Raw genomic sequence first — 18,583 nt, forward strand, 5'->3', positions numbered from 1 at the left:
GGTAATATTGGAAAGATGATTTCAGGGAATTCAATGATGCTGTCTTGTGAACTTGCCCTGTTTTTGTTATTTGATATATATATGAATTATTATCATGGTTCAGAGATGTCTGCATCCATGACTTAACAAAACCCAAACAACCCAATATTATTTCTTCTTTAAAGTCTTCTAGGTTTTGATAATGCATTCATTCTATCCAGTAAACTGAAAGTTACTTCTTTTTATTTTCTCCAAGCACAGAAGCCTTTCCAAGGTACAGAAACCATTTATCTGCTTCTGTCAAGGTGATTTCCATGCCAAGGCCATTGTCCCTGTGGTAAAACTGTGACTGTGTAGACAGTAATTGTGTGTCTGCATGTTTGTATACATTTTCATTGTTTCTGGATAAAACTAATGAAAAAGCTCACAGTGAATACAATGAAATGTGCTTTGCCTACCTTTAAGAGCATCATTAGTATCACCTTCATATTTTAATATATCACTGTGCTTTGTGAACATTGTACCTGTCCATTGTCTGCTGAGACAGAATGGTCTTCATTATGCTGGAGATATTTTGCTCCCATAAAGCGCAATGCAGTCTGGAGCATGATGATCACGAGCAGCAAAATAAAAATTCGTCATATAGAATACTGATGCCAAAATGGAAATGCTTGTAAAAGAAATTATCTGTTGAAATATATAAAATCCATAGGGCAAATCTCCATTCAGCATACCGGCAACAAACATGCAACATATTCTATTCAGGCTCTTCCCATATCTCTGTAGATTCATGTGACAATTGTAGATCTGTTGGCCCAAATCTTGAACCAGGATCAAGTGCCAGTGCTCTGCAGAGTTTGTGAATGCAGTTGTTTGATTGTGGTTACAAGCATCACCTGGTATTAGTATCCATCATTAATACAAATGAAGTCAGCTTGTAGTTACAACTAAGGATTTTTGTTGGTGGTGGTTTTGTGGTTTTGTGTGTGTGTGCCTTGTTTGCTTTTCAATGTTATCATTAGTAAGATCATTCCCTTCAAGTTCTGTTTTTAACATGGAGAAGAAAGATTTAAAGGAACTTTTCAATACAATGTTAGACGAAGCCCAGATACAGAAACATTGTACAGCAGTCACTTTTTAAAATGCGGCCACATGTGATTGTGGCAGAAAGCGATTAAAACAAAGTGGAACTGTCAGACTTTAAAGTGGGTTTTAATTTCTTTATGAGCTTTGTCTATCATCTCATTCGTAATTATTTTATTTCATACTCTGATCTTGTGAGAACTTGTCAAAAAGCTTTTGAAATCCTAATAAGTAGGTTCACAGGGTCTTCTTTAGCCACAGTTTTATTAACCTTTTCAAAGAAGACAGAAAGCCTTTAAATTAAGCTGATCTGCAGGCGGCTAATTTTTGTAGTGTCAGAAAATCATCGACTTCTGTAGTTCAGGCTATTCTTTCATATATAAACATTTAAAAAATAAAACTGAAACAGCTTTTAATGCAATCTGTGTTTACTAATAGAAGCTAATAAAATCACATCATATTACTTTGTATTGTGACAATGGGTATTATATTATACTACGTGAATGCTATATTAATTGATGCTATACATCACTACAGCACTTGCTGTGCAACCCAGAAGAAAAATGCATGACTTTGCTATCACTACAGACTTACCAAAGCCATGAAACCTTTCAATAACCTCCAAAATTTGAAAAAAGTATTGAAAAGATTTATTTGCTTTGCTTGTTAGCACATTACATTAAGTTGGATCTAGTGTGCTATGTAAGCAATGTGTTTAGGAGATCTGAAATGCACCTTGATGTAGCCCCTGGTAGCAATAGCTACCCTTCAGCTTGAGCTGAACCTGACAAAACAATGAAAAGGTGGGAGAAAAGCTGTAGATTTTATGTATTTTCATATGTGCGCATATAACATATATGAATGCATAAATAGATGCATGTTTCTTGTATGAATATATCGTGTAGTTTTAGATATCCCTACACATCATACACACACACACACACATTGGGTATCTCTGCTCAATTATCATTCAAACTTTCCAGTTAGTTCTGCTAGGAGCAAAACTGCTCAAAGCCTAATGCTCAGCCTGGACGACAAAACTCTGCAGAAAGGCTGGATAAAAGTACAGACATCTTTCCCATACAGGACCTCTACAGGTTCTTTTGCCACTAATGTGCTGTGCTTCCATGAAAGAGCTAGCTCAAGTCAAAGCAAGGCATGTTTCTATGGGCTACATAACCCTGAGAGTAGAAATGTATGGTTCTATCTGACTTGTCCTCAAGTGTAGGCAAAGCTGGAAAGACACTGAAAGTTTACAATAACTTCCTAGCACCGATTAAGAGGATTTCTTCTTCCTTTGGTGGAAAAGAGAGCAGGGCAATAAGGTTCAATATGAAATTTTCTCAGCAAATGCATCTGTCAAAAATTTGACTGCAATCTGCAGCTGCTCATATAGTGCTGCAGTCCGAAGGAAATCAACCGAAGGAATAAAGAGCCAGGTATAAAATCCTCTCCGCCATTAGCATAGTCTACAACCCATCAGATGAAACTTTAACACTGCAACAATTATCTTTGCATTGAAGCTCAGACAAGACACATTGAATCTGAGTTCAGACCACACAAAAGAAGGCAGGAACCTTCGGTCATTGCTGTTATAAAGCCAAGTGCTGGGGAGCAGCTAAGGGCCAAGAGGATGAGGTGAAAGCTGGGTGCTGCAGCATGCCTGTCTGCATGGCAGAGAAGTTAGCTATGATACCAGGGCAAGATTCCAAACCACCACCTCCACAGAAATGTCAGTTTATCACTGCAAGGGTAATTAAGGGAGAGTGAAAGAGAATAAAAGAGCAATACAAAGGAAGGAAGGAAGGAAGGAAGGAAGGAAGGAAGGAAGGAAGGAAGGAAGGAAGGAAGGAAGGAAGGAAGGAAGGAAGGAAGGAAGGAAGGAAGGAAGGAAGGAAGGAAGGAAGGAAAACAAAGTAGAGAAGCAGCAATATTGTATTCGTTATTACGGAATAGATTAGCATACAACTCACAGAAGCAAAGGGCAGTGAGAACTTCTGCACACTTAAAACCTATATAACCCCCCAAAAACAAATGAACATGTCTTAAATATATAATTGCTTTCAATTCTTGAGATTTTTTTTTTTTCTTCTGTGTTGTAGGTTTTGACCAAGCAACAGTTAAGTCCTTTCAGGATTTTCTGAAATGCAGTGATAGTACAATTTAAACACATACTTCTGCTGAATAGGGTTTGAGAGCTCCTGAAACCTATGATGGCAATGATGTACCCCGACCTATTACCTTAATAGTTTTATGTGCCTCGCTATGCAATTCATGCATAGAATCACTAGCAACAATTACAGGAGAATCGGGTGAGATGTAAAATGATGCAATGTGACAGCTAAATGGTAGTTTTGTTTGTTTATTATCTTGAAGAGACTTTATTGGAAAAAAAAAAGTGTTTTTCACATTATTTCTGCTTAAAGCAGTTGTGACACTCAGCATCTCCTTGAATCCATGCTCTAACCTGGCTCTCTAGTCATGTAACAGCTGCCTGGCATGTTTGACAGAACTCAGTACTTAAAATGGGCATTAGTTTTACCCTGTTGTTCTAATGGCAATGCTGTGCTGTAATGACACCAATTTAGCTCATAGGTAGTTTTATCAGACTTATTCATTGGCTTCCCGTCAAATGCCCAATCTTAAATCTGGAGCACAAGATTACAAATATGTATCTGCATACACATTTCACTGATTAAATTCTCATCTGCTTAGAATTTTGTTGTTCTATCAAGATATTTCAGGAAAAATAATGGCATAAAATCATGCCAGTCATTCTGCCTTCTATTTATTGTCTTCTAGAGTACTTAATCAACATTTGTATTTCATTTCATCTCACTGCCAAACTCCACAATGATTTTGTTACTGCTTTCTGTGGACCTTCAAGATCATTGCACTTCAAAGGCATACAAGCTTCCTGTCACTGGATGCATGCAGAAGGTAACCCTACGTGAAATGGATCATCCATGTGTTTTGCTGGGAATCCTCCAAACAGAGATATTCCCCTTTGCATGACCAACTCAGTATTTCTGGGAGATGGAACTTCGAACAACTCATTGAACAACCAAGTTATACATGGAGGCACATCAGCCTAAATGGGTCTTCGTGGTAAGTGTCAGACCTATCACAGTGCATAGTAGGAGTAGGAGACTTCTTGGAAGTGCCTGGCTCACAGGAGCTACATACCATAACATCATTCTCAGAAGATCTAGTCTTTCTAAATATCTCCAGATATCTACTCTTATCTAAAATTACTTCTGTTTTCTCCTCCTCTTTTGGCAAGAATTACGCAGTGCAGTTAACAGATAATGATTTGGCATCTCCACTGATAAAACACAGACCTTTCCTAATTCTGTTCAACTCTGTATTATGTGGTAAAAAGTAAATTAATTTTGCAGCTCCAGATCACAGATCAGATGAGCCGCACTAAGACAAATACAGAATATTTAGATCAAGGAATTCTTTTTCTTTAAATATGCATTCCATGAAAAAAACAAATGCTGCCTTCAAAATGGTGATTCAGACTTTCCCAGACATCCTTATCTTCATCAGAAAATATGACTGTTCTTTGAACTCTCTCACTAGCTATCTACTGTATTTGCTTTAAGTTTTGGATTGTGGAACTGGAACTCTTTTTGAGTAGAGACATGAAGTAGCCCATGGGCAAGCACTTTGACTTTGATTTGCATCAAACAACAGGATGGAGCCTGAACATCTCCAGGCGCATCAATGTGCCTCATTTTTCTCTAGCTTCCATGCGTGTGTTCATGTCAGACACTTTAAATATCTTCAGCACTGGTAACATTTCTTCTTGCAAATAAGCTCAGATGAGAAATAATTTACTTCTGTAGATAAGGTGATTGTCTTTATGGGTCATACCAGAAAGCAAGGAAAGACTACAACCAGCACATGAATAAGTAACCAGATTTGCCAAATAATACGTGATTGATGAAAACTGAACACAGGAAGATGTTGCAGTGTTCTGTGTAGCCTCCATTCTCCAACACCACTTTCCAACGCCAGTAGTCCTTCCAGGCTGGTAACACAAATTTCCTTCTAAAGGATAGATTTTCTGTAGCTTTCTCACTCCTAAGAACAAGCTGCACATTTCTCAATCTCTCTTCCAGAAAATATTAATTCCAGAGTGTTTTGTTTTGTTTCCTTTTTTTTTTTTTTAATTGAAAGAAAAAAAGAAAAGAAAAAAAAAGAAAGGAACAGGAGACAATTTTTTGGCTGTAGACCAATGAGAGTGAGTGAGCTAAATTAATTTGAGAAACAAATTGTGTTAAGGGCGGAGAGCTGATAGATAAGCAGTCATGGGAAATCTATCTGGAGGGAGGACAAACGAGCACAACTTGACTTTCATGTAACCCTTAATCTATTTATAGGAGGAAGAATCGGGAAATGAAGTACCTCTCAACAGCAGTTTAAGTCAACAACTAAAATTAATTGCCTTCACTTTCAAACTACAGTACTTGTGCAGGCTGCACATGAACAGCCAATTTCACACTCCTAGAATCTGGCAAAACGTTGACAAAACAGCCTCTTCTCGAAAAGAGAGGAAAAGTCAACCCTGCCTCTTGTATCTCTTAATAAGCCTCCTGTTCGTAAAAGGGTGATCTTGCACTGCCATGATGGGTAACATCATTAAGAGCCATACAGTTTTGCTTCTGCAACTTGAGATTATTAAGTGCAAATATTTGCTCATATCAGCTTGTGTAGAAGGCTGAGTGAGCTTGTATGCAATTCTAGTCTTGTTCACCTCATACCCAAGAAGCTCAGCAGTGCTGAAGGAGTAACTGGGCATGTTACTTGAGCCCTGACCATCATGAAAGCACACTCCTGGAGAGAAGCTGGGTCCCAAGCCACTTTTCTGCTCCTCAGCAACGAATCAGTGCCATATCCACGCTGCACTACTTTGTCCAGTTCACTTTGAAACTCTGTGCTTCATGAGGCTTAGTCACCTCAGCATTACTCATAAACCCAAGTTTTACACTGCATATGTGCATTTCTGTAAACTGAAGAACCACAAGCTGAGCAAAAAATGAAATCATTTTAATTTGGCTATTATATAAGTTTTTGATGCATCCACAATCTAGAATGGGAAAAAGCTTGCCTGTCAGCCTTTGCCTGTCTCAGATCTACTAAGTAGCTTTTAAAATAAATAGTAGTAAATATGGGGTGCGTATATAGTTATTTATATGCTGTGTTTACAAGGAGCTTTGAATTCCATGCCATTGTTTGTAAATATTCTATATAACTCATCTGTTTTTATGTATTAATTTGTATGTGTTCATTTATTTCTGGTAACAACCTGTTTCATGGAAATATTTTAATAAAAATCTGTGAACATGAGGAAAAGTAGAGCACAATACAGATGCACAAACAAACACTCGCTGCATGACTCTGAGGAAAAAAAGTGTACATGGGATTCACACATCATGTAAATAGAGAAACGTATAAAACACCAATGCAGACTGTATGAAGCATGTAAATAAAGGCTAAGTGGGAACATCGACAGTCCTTCCCTGCTGGCTCATCTCTTGCACCACAGTATGGCATGTAAGGAGCCACTTGCTGAATCCAGCCTTTCGTTCACAAGTTTGGGATGCCTCCATGGTGTGCAAAACTTGCAGGGCCCATGGCTATCAGATGTCAGCATTATGCCATCAATCTCAAACTAGTCTGAGGCTTCTTGCTTTTGCCCATCCCTCATACCCACATGGGTCCCTGTATGGCTTTTGGAAAACCTTGAGAGGAAAGGATGTGACCTGACCCCAAGCAGCACTTGCTTTTTGCTTTGTGCCCACAAAACAGTGCAGTGTGGAAATCCTGCTCTGAGTTCCCTCAAACAAAGCCCCGTGGCCTAGCTGTATGGCTGGGTGCAGTTTCTGAAGTGCTGACTCCTATGGTTTCAGCATCTGCATTTCCCAACTCCGGCTTGATAGAGGGGGGTCCACCTGGAGCTGAGACTTTACAAGAGGAAGAGTGACCTTGAAATTTATAGTAAGGAGTTTTGGAACACATAGTAAGGAGTTTTGGAACACAATGGCAGATTTTGTAATGAAATGACAAAACTGTTTACACTTCGGAAAGGATTTTTGACAAAGTTCCACATCGAAGGTTAATACTAATGTTTTGGGCGCAGGAGTCATGGAATAAGTAAAAAGTTGGCTCAGAAATTAATGATGAAGAATGGGAAAACAAAGAATAGAAGTGATACGTGATGAATTATAACAGGACTAACTATAAACTCGAGTAGAAACTAATGCACAAAAATACAGAAGATTGCAATCACATCAAGGCTAACAGATAAATACAATATGAGTCCTTCAGCATGCTTGCTTGACATTAATCTATGTGTGCCATGAAACACTGTAGGGAAAAAAAAAAAAAAAAAAGGAATGGAACAGTCAAGAATGAGGCTTTGGTCAGTTTAAGTATATTATCTATGAAAAAAGTCAACTTGAACATTTGCCCAGAACTTAGAATGAACCCATCTGCAACATTTATGAGCTTCGAGAAGTTAGGTAATATTTCTGCTTTATTTTCCAATTCCTGGGTGATAATTGAGGTGATAAATGAGGTGGGCTGCATCACTTGGGAAGATGCTTTCTCCGGCTGTTGGTATTGAAGGGGGAAGATCTGGAAGAGAAGTTGGATTGCCCCGCTGCTGTGGCCTGAGCAATACAGGGTCACATCTTTCTTCTCCCAGCAGGTTCCCAAGGTATCTGAGATGTGATACCAGGCGAGCTGAGTTTTCCTGCCTCCATTGATACCACCTGCTGTGAACCCCTGTGCACCTCTCCACGCCTGACCATCAGTTCCCCTTGAAAAGTTGAGCTAAAGCTCTTCTGTCCTGTGCCAAAGCGTTCAGATTATGCAGGATCAATGGCTACAAAAATACTATACGTGAATGATGAGAACAGTGATGTGCCCACAAACGTGCTCACACACATACAGACATGTAAATCTCTTTGCCCTCTCAGAAGGTAGCCTCCCTTTCAGAGTGAATTCTGCTGATGATACTGATAACTCTGTGTAACTTTATCCCAAAGATGAGGATGTTGCTCCTATTCTAGCAGTTTGCCGTGGTGGTGGTTTCTAATGACTGCCCACCCTCATCCACAGAAAACTGCACTGCCTTGTGTTGAAACATGTATGTGCTGGCTGGTATTGCAAGGGGAATGGGCTGGACTGTGGGAGAGACTGTGCTTGATACAGAAAAGGCCAGAGCCTCCAAAGTGATTGTCCCAAATCAGTAACATGGATACTGACCTTTTTAGGATTACTTGATATAAGTAGTAAGCTACAGCTTGGAGTGTATGATTATCAGAAAAAAAGAAAAAAAAAAGATAAATAGTAATAATAAAAAGCTATCATTAAAAGGTACATGAAGGGGCAGATGGTTGAAAATAGAGAAAGTCCAACTAAAAAAAAATCAGAAGCAATTAAGCCCTACAATTTTGGGAAAAAAAAGAGCAAAAATTTTCCAAGACTTTGTGTGCCATCACATAATGAGCATTTCTTGCCTGTATGGTCCTAGTGTTGTTACATCTTTATTAATTAGCTTAGATCTCTGCAACACGAGGCATATATTTGTGGCAGATATCTGTAAGTGTGTCAGTCTAATGCAATGAGGCTCTAGAAACACGAACAACATCAATCACAAAGTCATGAAATGGTTAAAATAAGAGCAGTAAGCCTTGCTTTTCACAAGATGCTTGGGCCAGATAAACTGAGCCACTCCTGTGTGTTATTGAGTCACAGTAACTTCAGGAACAACACAGTGTTTTGTGTCGAAGTGCTCTGTTCAAGAAAAGAAAAAATAAAGAAGCTAATTTTTAATGCAGAAGTAACATTTTGGAAGATATTTGGAAGGGAAGAATCTGAGGTACAGAGAAATGTACATTTCACATGTATGTACTTGTTTTCCTTTTTCGTTTTTCTTTTTTTTCCCCCAAGAAGAATGCCTTGCAATGCACAGTTACATTTCAGGCATCTCTCATTTGAGAAGGAAAATGTGGCCTGCAGCTTGTATCACTTACAACAGGGTTAATCAGAAGTTACCCCTGTGCTGCGGGTACTTACATTGGTGTAAATCCTATGTAAGTGAGGCCAGAGTGATTTCAGTGTAACAAAGAATGTGACAACAGCAGCTTTCAACCATGCATATTGGTGGCCCCTACCACATGGGTTTTCTGGAATCAAAGCCCTGTGTATTTGAACCCATGTTGACGAAGTAAAATAAAGCAGCCTTTCTAGTCTGCTTCTCAGCATGATAATGCTACTACAGTATTACTCTAAGGTCTTCTGAGTAGCTGCATTTAATAATGCTTTACAGTAAGGTTCCATTTATAAACACTTCATTATTAATAAAGCATGGCAATTTGTAGCATGCATAAAAATTATTTATATTCATGTGCTAACCAAGCCCATAGATTTAATAATATTGACGTCTTATAACACGCGTTGTAACAGCTTGTCACAGCATCATCTGTTAAGCATTTCTTACTAATGCATTTCATACCATGCCTTATAATAATTTGTTAAAGGATGCAGCTGCATCTATTAAGCCTTTCATAAATATGAATAGCACATTTTCTAAAATGGCACCATATATTAAATTATTACTGGATATTCTAACTGGAAACAGAATTTCTCTTTCTCTCTTTCTTTCTGTTTTCTTTTTCATTCTCTCTTTCTCTCCCTTTCATTTTTGCCTCTCCCTTTTTTCTTTTTCTATTTATTTTTCTTTTCCTTTTTCTTTTCTGTCCTTTCTCCCTTCCTTTCTTTAATCTCCTTAATTTAATTAGAAACTTAGCTTTCTTGTGTTTGGTGGAAAGCTGTTTCAGCTTATTATGGTTTCTTCCTCTAGTCTATCAAAGTCTGAAAATATCCTACAGAAAACTGCAAAAAACAGTGAAGTCCATCGGAATACCTTAACCAAGCTGGGATCTACAAAAGGGACAGCTGTGAGAGGAGATGAACAACCTTGAGTTTTTTGCATTCATCAGTTCAATGCTCAGCTCCTGAGTGTGGCAGAAAATGAGCAAGAATGGAACCTGTGGCTCTTCTCTGCTTCTTAGGCAGCATCACTGTTTGGACTTTTTTTTTCAGTACCAAAGATCTATTTCTTTTCATGCAGAAAATGAGTACAGAATGAGAACTCAAAGAATCATAATGATTGAGGCAATCTGGTCAATCTCCCCATGCTCAAGCAGAGCCATATAGAGCAGGGTGCCTAGGACAACATGCAGATTACAGCTAATATCTCTATGATGAATATAACGATAAATCATCTCACTCAATTGAAGGTCTGTTTCAGATAATATTTGTTCATTAATTTTCTTATCAATAGAGAGCCTTCTACCTTTCTAGTCAGATAGAAACCTCCAAGGACACAAGTGGAAGTGAAAACGCTATGCAAGTACTAAAGCAGTACATTTTGTGGCTTCTTGGAAGTAGCCAGATTTATGAAAATGATTGTTTGCTTGCAGATGTGCTGTAAGTGGCACTGCAAAAGCTGTGAGCGCAGGTTGGGTGCCATATCCTCACATTTACCATATGACTCACATATGTTTCTGAGCTATGCTAGGCCTCTCACTCTTCAGGTCTGAAGTCCTTTGCTGTCTCTCTCCTGACCTACTGAAAAATTATTGTCACTAATAGCTCTTAGAAACTTCCACCCAATTGGCAGTGCCTCACTCTGCCTCTGACTTTGGCCCATGTCTTTTGTTTTTGATTAAATGTCATTGAAAGCAGCTAGATAGCACTTGCATACATTGCTTCACACACCTATACAAAAATGCCAGGTTGTGCTTTGTGGCAGTTCACTTTTGAGTTGTACCATATTCCTGTTCAGGTAATAACTCTCTCTCTTTTTTCTTTTTTTCCTGTGATATAATCTAAAAATGTGGCACCCTGCAATGTTATTGGAGATTAAGTTCTTAATTATGAATTTCCTTGCTTTTGTGAGTTTGCCTCAGATCCTTAACATTTTTAATGTCATTTTTATGTGAATTTCCATGCTATTTTAATTCATTAGTCATGGGCTATCATTTTTCGATGTAATTACTGTAATTTCATCAAGTGACATAATTACAGTAAATACTTTGAGTAATTACTATTCATATGGAAAAAGATATCTGGAGGTGTAATAATGTCATATAATAAAATATTTATGATGTGTAAAGACAAATTAAGATGACATATTTACATCACGTAATGGCATGACAGCACTCCATATTTACCTTGGGTGAGGAGAATGACATAAAAATAAGTTTCAGTGACATCACCTTTTGGTAACGATTACAAAGAGTTGTGCAGCATCCAGGTACAGCAAATTCAGTAACTCTCACCTTTTAAAAATAAATAATCTTCCCCCACCCCTAGAAATGCCCCTGAAAGCCAAAGGGTTGATCTGTTGCCAGCTGAGGTCGAAGGAAGGACTTACGCTGATGCTGACATCAGATGGCAATGCTGGGCCTGGAGATCCTTCTGGGCGAGAGCATCTGCCAGCCACTTCTAGCAGCTGCAGGTAGAAGGAAGACATTTTGAGGGAAAACAAAAACCAGCATGAGCAACAGTTTAGAAACCATCCAGAGAGAGAATATTGTGTCCATACATATGTTTCTGTCTGTGTCTTTGAGACTATGGAGAAGTAGCTGCACTAAGAAGCACAGTGACAACACTTGCCACATCAAAGCTTTCTGCAATTCAGAAATGCCAGGTTTTATCAATCAAGTTTCAGTGTAAATTTCATCTGCTGGTTCTGGTGTGCATGACTGTGCCCAATCAGGGTGTGTCTCATTTCACTGCAGCAGCTCTGCCTTGCCCTGGGGAGCAATGTAGTCAAGGGTTAGGTATCTCTCTAGTATGTTATAGAAGGTGGTTGTGGGAGGATATAAGAAGAATGGGATCTCACTGGCTGAAAGAATTCAAAAAAGTGGATACATGAATTCCCTGCCTAGGCTATTCTTACAAAAATATTCACAGTTTTCCACCAGTTGTGTAGTTCTCATTGTCTATTTGCTAGCCTGGGGCTTAATCTGCCTGGTGGAAAGTCTCGGTGTTTGGCACCAAGTCTGAAAAAAGCAGGCTGACACTCACAAGCTGTACTAATGATCAGGCAGGTTGAGCCTTATCCATTTGTATCCTTAAAATGAGTAGAGTTATGTGACCTTAGCTTTATCGTCCCTTCAGTGCTCAAGAACAAAATGATGCTTTTCCTACCCTCTGACCTTCCGGAGATCTGGTGAAGCTAGCAAATCATTAAGAATTCAAACAATACAATAATATGTGCCAGCGTGGGTGAATAAATCTGCCTTTGTGGCAGGACTCACGTCTTGGGCTGTGAAAACAACACTCAGGGCAGTGAGGGTGAAGGGGAGTGCTGGCTCGTGCTGAGATCAGTAGGGCCTGTGCTTTGCTATAACTCAAGGACCCAAGAAGAAAAAAGAGCAAATAATCAAATCATGTAGTTAGAGACTAGAGTATGATGCACAAAGAGGGCTACATAGGTTTGCAAAGATAGTGTAATATTTGAAACTACTGTAAATTTAAGGATATCCTCACAGTGTCGTGTTTAGTGACGTTACACAATCCACATGTGCCAGTGTGCCTATAGCACATTGATATTTACACAGTATTACTCTGCACTTACTGAAGTTGCACTTTTTGACTCATTTCTGTGGTGGCTGCATAGGAGATGACTCCCAACATAAGTTGGTACAATGACATAAAATCCATGGAGGCTGAAGGAAGGATAATGAAAGAACCATTTACTGATTTACTGTAAGCTGTAGCAGCATTAATTTCCCTGTATGGGTTACACATGGCTTCCCCCTCTCTGCTGGAAGGGGTTATCTTAATGGGACTTCAATATAAAGCAGTTTCTTTTCCTCTAGATCAGGAAGAAACACTAGAAAATTGGAATTATCCTCTCTGCATCTGTGAATCATTATAAAGCCACCTAGGACTACAACAAAAGATAAAAGAATAAATTAAGCTCTGAGAGCAGAGTAATTCTTCAGGGGACTAGATGAAAATGACAGTGATGCCACACTGTAGATAATCAGTATTTGCTTCATGTTAGCATCAGGTGTCAGTGCTGTCATTCCCTTTCAAAAGTCACGTCAACAACAAAAACAACAGCAATTACAAAAACTGAGGATCTCATAGACCACTGAAGTCCGATAGGTTCTGTTGTGCTGTGGCTTTAACTTGATCAGTCTCAATGCTGTCATTGGGGCACAAATACCTAGTGTAATGTAAATACAGATACACAAAACATCATCCATGTACATGTGTCTGACGCATATATGTCATCTGTGTTTGTATACATTAATGAAATCAGGCCCTTATTATTTCTGGAGAACGAACTACTGGTTGATTTACAAACTTGCAGAGGTTTTTGAAAGGTGTTAATAAACTTCAGTGCAATGTAGACAATATTAAACCACTTGCCAAAGCCCCAGGCTAAGTTGGTCTTGTAAAGCTTATACCAGATCCTTGGAACTTGCAGACAAATCCAAAGACCGAAAGAAAAAAAAAAAAAAAAGAGGAAAAAATTAGAAATCAGATGCTCAAGAGAGAATGTTCTTGCCAGTAACATGACAGAGTCAAGTTAATTCAAAGTGATTCAAACTAGAAAGACGATTTTTTTTTTAGGATATTGCTGGCCAGTTCTGCATCCTGAATCTGATTGACATATGATACTACTAGGCTGAATGAAGACATTTTGCACATGTTTTTGCTTCAAAGAGCAATTGCTAGGGGTAACACTGGTTAGTTACAATGTGGAGACATGCCAAACTATTCTGAATGAGAGTGGATTGCTGGCTATCTTGTGCTTCAAGGTTTGTAGGGCTGGGTGGATAATTAAGCATTCTTGACATTGCCATGTGGCCGCATAAGCTCAGAGGGCTGGAGAAATTAATGGTGGAAGCTCAGGTTCCTACTGGGTGCGCCGTCCAGATTTGTAAACTGTGATTTCCACTACATGAAGTTGAATGAACTGCACAGTATACTTTATGAGAATGTCTTTGACTATTATTGAAATTTCCCTACAAAAATTAATGTTTTGACATAAATTCTTGACAGAGTTAGTTTGACATTTGCGTTTTTTTACAACTCTCTCTTTCGTGCAGCCTTTATATCCACTCACCTATTTTGCCAAGCAGATTTATTTTTTTAATCAATCTATACCTTTCATAATGCAGTTTCCACATTTTAAGTTTTTGTTAAGATTTGTTGAACGAAAGATCTTCCGTCCCAGAATGTGTCAATGCAGTATTGAAAGTAAAAGCAAATTGTCTCATTAATTCTTAACAGCAGCCTGGGACTGCAGAGCTAAGTTTGAGTGGGTAAAAGCTCTTCAATCTCTGGCAGAACTTTTTGTTGTTGTTTGCTTTGTTTTCAACCACTACAGCTGATCCTTTTGGTCACATGTTTTAGTAGCTTCAGTTTTCTTTAGAATGCAAATTTTGCATCGAATAGTTCAGTTCACAAGTTCTATGTTAAAAAAATAAAAATAATAAAAAAATAAAACCCCAGACAATTCACTTTAACTTTTCAAATGATTAGCATATACCACATGTTTCTTCCCAACCAAGAAAGAAGAATACGAGTTTCTGAATCAGTCACTTTCCTGAGGATTGCATGATGTTAGTAGAGGGAGGAAGAAGAAGAGAACCACTCAAGTACAACAGCTGGTTCTAACTTCATCTGGCAAAACTTCTGCTAACATACAAGTCTGGTTAATCTAAATTTCCAGAGCTCAAAATGAACCTTTTTGAAGTTCGTGTGCCTGCCTTTTCCAGCCACTGATTTTACTCTATATGGAATAACTCAAGCTTTATGTGAATAATGAATCTATATTTTGGGCAAATATCTTCAATATTATCATAGAATCATAAGATCCTTAGAGTTAGATTGTTATACTATTTGGGGCCACATTATTCGCATTTGATAATTCTGTGTATTTGTGTATGCTAGTATTCCCTCTGTTCCTTCACATGGGGTAAATTGAGAGACCCCCACATGTGTCTGAGGCCAGTTCGTGCCCAGCATCTCCAAGGGATGATTTGCATCAGAGTACAGAGTGCATCAAAGCATCATGGCTAAATCCAGCAGGCATGGTGACAGGGCTCATGATGTGACAAGGCAGATCAGCCGATGCTGTGCATGTCTAGACAGTGATTGGTAACAGAAGTAACGAGTGGGGAAGGACAAACAGAGCATGAGGAAATAGAGGTACCTCAATGTACCCACAATACTGATGGCTTGTATCCAGCAGGTTGGTCTCTCAAAGGTAGGAATAGCCAGGAGCAGGGCAGGCAGCAATGAGAAGTTTGGAAATATGTCAGTGCCTATTCAGGCTAAGCCAACCATTAACTCTAGTTTTCAGTCTTTTCCAAATTGTAGTTTGTTAACTAACAACTAGAACTTAGGAAGAAAAAAGTCTAACCATCTATTACTGAGTGAAATCAAAGTCAGAGCTGTGTTTCAATAAACTCAAAAATGGCACTGTGTTTCCTTTGTATTGTCTTTTGTGAAGGCATTTGCTTCCAGACTGTATTAACAAAATATGTTGTTTGACAGATATCATCTCTGCAGACAGGTTGCCTAATCTGTTTTATTGACAAATTGACTTATTATTTGATCAACTTGAATATAGTCTTCAAGATATATTTCTATTATAAAAAAGTAGATGGAACAGGGAATAATGTGTTTAGTCCATCATCCTCTTTCAGCTGTCATTTAAACACTGGTGTGTCTGCAGGAAGAGAAAAGAAAAGTTATACAGTTGTTTTGATCATGCTGTCAGAATTGTCTTTATTGTCTGTTGGGGAATTGCCTATGTAATTTCTTCTTCCTTGATACGATAATATATTGACCTCCCTTATTCAGTCAGAAGAAAGTGGGTTATGATGGCTCTACCCACCACCTACATGAAGTTTCATATTCTATCAGCAGAGAAACAAAGCATCTCTGGGAGCCAGAATCACTTATACTTCACTTCCCTTGTGTTTTCTTTCAGTGGGTCCTGAAAACAAAGTGAAGTTATGAAGTCAGAAACATTTAAAAAAAAAAAAAAATATATATATATATATATAGACAGTTAAGTTACATTCTTTTCTTTGGGGAGCTGTTGATCATGTTTATTTTTAAGTCATTAAGTTGTACTTTGAAAGTTTCAAAGACAGGAAGAATAAAAAAAAATTTGCAGTCCATATTGAACTGGTCAATTAGGTAAACATGACAGCAAGTGAGACCTGCTTGTGTCAGCACCAAACCCTGCTCACCTTTGCCCACACTGTTCCTATGCCCCCAGCACAAATGTGGCTGTGGGCACCAAGGGCAGAGGAAGACCAGACAAAACTGGACATACAGAAAAGTCAGCTTTGTTTTGGTGTTTGCTTTCAAAACTTATTAACATTGGAAAGAAAAGAATAGCTGGAACCAAGACACTTGCTTAGAATGTTCTTCCATTTAGTCTAGTAAAATCTTAGTACAATTTGTCCATTTCTAATTGGGCTCACAGTAGGTAGAGCAACTGTATGGAGGTATAATCATAAAAGGCCTTACTTTGTGTATTTTGACTCCCTCTGGAATCAGAATAATTACAAGTGGTGAAAATCTTACCCTTTTCATGTCAAAAGGAAAAGATTTTTCTTTGAGAGAATGAAAGCTTACATTGAATTTTTTAAATGCAGATATCCTGTACACGGCAAAATTATTTTCACCTTGCTTAATTCGGCAGGTAAGCATGATATTAGAAAGAACATGATTTTGAGTCACAAACTCAGAATTCTTTGATAAAAAGAATCCCAGATTCAAAGCATTTGAGAGTCCAGCCAGGCAGCGCCAGGAGCCCTGAGCTCATCACCTTTGCCTTGGTTCAGCAAAGTCCAGGGCTGCTTAAAGGAAACCTGGCTACAGGGGGAAAAAAAAGCACCAAACCACCCACAATTTGCCCATCTTTATGGTTTTTTCCTTCCTTTTTTTTTTTTTAAGCTGCAGACATTGAATGTTGTGCTTGCCTGAGAGCTTTTTCCTGTAGCTAATAATACTTTGCACTGCTGTAGCGCCTTTAATCCAAAGATCTCAGAGTGCTTTGCAGGCATTAATGAATTAAGCCTCCTAACACCCCTTTGAAGTAGGTATTATTATGGCAGTCTTGGAGATGGGCTGCGTAATTTTCCTGAAGTTGTAGAGCAAGTTTCTGACAGAGTCAGGAATCGCCTGCTGAAGCCCTGCGCTTCTCTGCCCTGCTTCTACCACCGCTCCACCCTCCCCGACTAAGTCTCATAAATCATTTTAATTTTAAATAATTACTTTGATTTACTTACTGTATTTAAGTCGTATCTCTGCTAAATACAACAGGAGGCATCGATTTATGCTTGGTGGGTTAGGCATTCACTGCCTGTGAAAGTTGCACTGATAATATGAAGCTAAACCGACACAAATCCCTGTGTGTGGGGATGCTCTGGCGGGGGGACAGAAGGGGCTTTGCAGAGCTTACTTCGAGCCTTGCCATCTTGCACACACGCTCAGTCCCGTGCCACTGCACCAGTGTAGCTCCTGTATTTCATAGAACCACAGAATCACAGAGTGGTTTGTGTTGGAAGGGACATAAAGCCCATCCGGTTCCTGTGGGCAGTGTTTTCACCCACTAGAACAGGTAGAAGTGTATTGCTGTGGCATGGTAACCTCCCACTGAATGAGTTGGCCTACACAGGGCAGGCCGGGGTTCTCCCCCTGGCAGCCATTTTGGAGGCACCCAGACCTCAGACCCTTTCAGAGTGTGTTTTCCACTGTCTGGCCTCTCAGCCACTGCTTCTTTCTCTCCCACGCTGCTTTTCTGCAATACTGTTGAATGTATACGAATTGGAGACTTAGCGGTGAGAGCTCCCAGAGTTGCAGCACTGCACTTCCTCGCAGGGAACACACACTTTTGCTTAACCTTTCGTGGCTTCTCAGGGTGGGGGGGGCTTTGCACTTTCCTCCACGCATCTCTCTGTATGTTGCTTTCTTGGTAGGAATGCGCTAATTGTCACACGTCTCTCTTTTTTAAATAGATTAATGCCATAATTATCCTCATTTTCTTCCTTCCTGCTACAGGCAACTGCTGGAATGCTTTAGCATTTTTTGAAGGGGGAAAAAAAAAAAAGAAAAAAAAAAAAAGAAGAAATAAGAAAAGGAAAAAAAAAAATCCCACAGCTTGGCTAGGGTTATAACTGTTACCCTCCCAAGTATAGGCCATGATGCCACTTCTAGAAACCTTTTAAAAATTTTGTTGGACTTTTAAGGTCTAATTGGTCTTTATTCCAGTTTTCGTAGTACTTGGCCTTGCCCACTCATGTTAAAAACCTGTGCACCTCCATCTCAGTGAGAAGGTCCAAGTACTCATGGACATTCCAGGGCTTGGTGGGCAACGACACGGGGGGTTTTGTACAGGGTGATGGTTATTAAAAGGGCAAAGGAGCAAAACATCTTGGTTCAAGTAGCAGGTGAA

This window comes from Tympanuchus pallidicinctus, unplaced genomic scaffold (assembly GCF_026119805.1).
Source record: "Tympanuchus pallidicinctus isolate F22 unplaced genomic scaffold, pur_lepc_1.0 scaffold27, whole genome shotgun sequence".
NCBI classification, from domain to species: Eukaryota; Metazoa; Chordata; class Aves; order Galliformes; family Phasianidae; genus Tympanuchus; species Tympanuchus pallidicinctus.